The following is a 4066-nucleotide window of genomic DNA, read 5'->3' as shown; positions in this document are numbered from 1 at the left end:
AGCAGGAAACCGGTTTGGTTTCTATGTATATGTTTCACAGACCACTTTGAAGCCTCCTCTAAACTCTGGTCACTTCAAGACAGGTACCTAAATAGTGAGCCCTGAAGCAAATAAGGTAGCTTCTCTGTGGGTAAATTACATGTCATACAAAATGGGTTAGAACCATGGAAAGCCTAATAAAGTATTAGCTAGTGAAATTTTACCTTAAGTTTCCCAGGTCTGCTTCTCATTCTCCAGTGGAATTGTCGTAAACTTACTGATCTGTGTGGCCTGAATGCTGTCTTGACTTTGGGTCCAAGAGAACATCTGTAGAGCTAACAAGAACTGCTGAAGAGCAGATCAGTCTCGCATGCTGCGCTGCAGGATATGCCTTGGGGGAATAGATAAATGCAGCTGGGAAAAAGTGGGTATGTTAGAAATTAATGCTCAAAGTCTAATTTTCTTTCCCACATACACAGAGGGGAGAGTGAGTGGAACTGAGTACTTGCAAATAGCACAGATGCACAAAGCAAGAGGCATATTAGGCAAGTACCAGGAAACACAGCCAACTGATGTCTTACTAAATTTTCAGCTGGCATCCAAAGTCAGAGATAAGAACTTCATTAAATGTCCAGATCCACACCGACCACAGGCGGAAATGTCACAGCAGGGTAAGTTCAACATGCAAATGACATGCAAGAGAAGACATACACCCACTCAGAGGAGCTTTTGTCCAACTGTCCCTTCAGTAATGTTCATTAGGAGTTCTGTTTCATCTTGGCACAGGTGTCACAGGCAACAGGACTCCCGCTTTGACTGAAGAGACTTCTTGATTTGGACTCAGTAGCATTCAGATGCCTTGTCTATATTCCAAGCCACACTTGCTTGTATCATGAGCACTTGCTCTCTGAGTGTGGAGTTGCTATTATCTCCTACCCTATTCTTCACTGATTGATTGGATGTTGTATTTTGCTTAGCCCAGCTATCCATGGCTTTTGAAGTCCTTTTATCTTGGATGAGATCTCCTTTTATTTTGCTCAGAGCATCCTCTAGTGTGCGTATTAGCAGAGTAATGTACTGATGGCAATGCAATACTGTGGGTTCAAATATGGCATGAGCTAGACTATGAGGCAGGCCATTAGATTTACTCCTTTTCTCCTTTCTCTGTTTTCTCTAAAGCATTCTTTACAGCCTAACATTGATCTATCTTGCTAACATCACAGGTGGCATATGACATCAGAATTGAGTTTTTGTATTAGTATTCAAAACAGATCTGAGAGCAGTTGGTGTTCCCAGAACGGTAACCAGCAAGAGAGTATTTTGTCTATTGAAACCAGCTGAGTATCAGCAAGAGGAGAAATTAATTCAGGAGGTGCTCAGCACTGGGTGAGATCAGCCTTCTAAGACGGAAATTCTGGCTTAACTGTTTTAACGACTGCTTCCTCTGCCCACTGCCATTGCAGTGTTGGCTGAAGCAGGACAGTTCAAAAGAATTGAAATTAACATTTGATGACACTTTTGCAAAAGTTTGCTATTGTTTATTTAGATGATTGTCAATTTCTCCACCGCCTTTGCTGTGAATTGGCTCAGGCAATTTGTGGTGCAAAGACCTGTGTGATTAGGCATACTTGAAAGTATGTTTTCAATCTGAACATCAGAGTGTCACAGATGAGACCTAGCTGGAACTAAAAATAGTGCCTGTTGTAAGTGAAATATATTTTAGAAGACACATGTAGTCTGTCCAGTTGTTTGTTTGGTTTCCTACAGTGTGGTTCCTCTAGCACAAGAAGGAAGACATTTCAGCTGAAGTCTTTTAATTTGACCTTAGAATCTGTGTTTTAATAATTAGTGCTTTATAGGAAGCAGCTTTTGTATGGGCTTTTATCAACTGAGTAAGAAGGTTCTGAGATATATTTTCTGTGTTTTCATAACATAGTCTATCATTGAAATAATTCTTTTGCATCTGTCTGAAGGGAAGCCAGCAAGATAATTCAGTAGGAGGATGGTAGTGGTAGGAGTTTCTTTCCCCTTATTTGCATCCGAGGACAGAGGAATTTTCTCTGTCCTGGACCAGATCTATATTTAGTACAAATTCTCCACTCCATGATGTTACTGGTACCTTGGGTTGACTCTGATTTTCTTCTCTGGCCCTTAGGCTGCTCGCCATCTAAAGAGAAAACAGATGTAAAAAAACCATAAAGCCAGCAGTGTTCAAGTGCTTGTTCTGTATAGGCAAGGAATGCCTTCCAGCCCATTATTTCCACCAAGCAGAGTCTGCTGTCTGATTTTAAGTGCCACTGCTCAAAAGCCGCATGCATTGGATTTCTGCAAGGATGAGTGTTGAGAAGCCAAACAAAATCATTGCCCCAGGCTGGCATGGAGTGGGTAGGGGTAAATGTCCCTGGTGCATCCTTTCAGGCACAGGCAGCCATATTTATCTCCCCTTTCCCCAGGCACCTCTTTCTTGAGCTGGACCTGTGTCTTTTCTCCCCTGGATACCCTCCTCCCAGCTCTCAGCATGCCTGTTTTCCTACCTGTCAACAGCCAGCACCATGGAGAGTAGAAGGTGCTGATGCTGGCACTTTCCCCACCTGGGAGGTCAAACTCTCGTAGATTGCCACTCACCTCCTCAAGTAAGAATGTTTTTGTTTAGAAATCACATGTAGGAGGCTGCTTCCTGAAAGGAGTGACTACATCAATGGCAGCGACAGCTACCTAGTTTGGTGGTGGGAAGTAGGGTATTTCTAGCACCATGACCTCTGCTGATGGTGTCAGCTGAACCCTAGATGTGTTGTCCCTTTTCTCCTTATTTGCCTGAAGCTGTAGGTGCAAACAAGGCTTCTCACAGCCCACCCTCAATCCTGAACTTACACTTGATAACAAAAGCAATGCTGGATTGAGTGGCAGTCGTCTGTGTACCTTTCTGGGAGGCAGCCTGAAGTCTCTAGTTGCAAGATTCTTGGTTTTCCACTCCTAAGGACCACCTCTCCTTTCACTATCCCTTCTTGGACTTTGTCCAGCACAGAAACACTTTGTTTGCAAGTGTTTTTACCAAAAGCAGGAAGATGCTTACAAGTACATAGTAATAGTCAGGAATGTGGAGACATTGGTCCTCTAGGGACATTCCCACAATGAAGAAGAATGTTCTGTCTTCTGTTCATACAGTATTTTGAAGTATTTTTACCTCTTTTTCTTGTGAGTTTGGGGAAAAAAGGGAAATGTTTAATTACTTCAGTGAGTGTCAGTTTAGGATTGATTGAAACCTGGTTTAAAAAGAATAAAAATAGAACCACTAGGTAAATAATCTCTTTCCTGGAAGTGATAGCCCCACCAGGGCACTTAAAAGACACAAATGTCTTCAGAGGTTCCCTCTCTGGCACTTGGTACTTTGGCTTGCCTGTTCCATCTTCAAATCCTCACTTTCTTCTGTAAGGGCTCTGAGCATTTCCATTTTTATCCTGAGACTCACAGTACATGAGACTTATTTTCTTTGTAAATAGGCAGTGAAGTTAATGTATTTCCACACCTTTGTTCCAGGCAAGGTCGGGTGATGACTTCTTTTTCTAAAACACTTTTTGTTTTTCCTGTTTTTCCTGAAGCTTTCAAAGGCTTTGAACACAAGATTTAAAGCCTGTGGACCCTTAGACCTGGGTGAATTTGAAGGGGATGTTACCTGTTGTAAAGCTTGGGAGTCATGTTCTCAAAAGAGCAATTTTTCATAGTGTGTAATAGCAAGCTCTGTTTTTCGAAGTGCCATTACACCTGAAAGTATTTTTACTAGATATTAACGTTTGGCAGAGGACACCACAATTGAAAAGTATCTTGTCAGCTTATTCAGATGCTGGCATTCACACACAATTGAGGTGTGCTTTTTGTAGCACACAGCTCTGCTGGCTCCTGGTCCAAGCAATAAAAGGCACTTACACCACCTCTGAAATCACCATACATAACTCCATGCCTAGACCTTTCCATCCTCTTGAGGCAACTCCCCTCGGAAGTTTTGGGCTTTGGCAGCTCTGGGAAGGTTACACTCTTTTGGCACCGCTTTCCCGAGTGGGGAGAGGCTGGTGAAAACCCCGTGGGCACC

The sequence above is a fragment of the Corvus brachyrhynchos genome, unplaced genomic scaffold (assembly GCF_000691975.1).
Source record: "Corvus brachyrhynchos isolate BGI_N302 unplaced genomic scaffold, ASM69197v1 scaffold22, whole genome shotgun sequence".
Lineage (NCBI taxonomy): Eukaryota > Metazoa > Chordata > Aves > Passeriformes > Corvidae > Corvus > Corvus brachyrhynchos.
The sequence above is the reverse complement of the archived record's forward strand: the minus strand, read 5'-3'. Positions refer to the sequence as shown.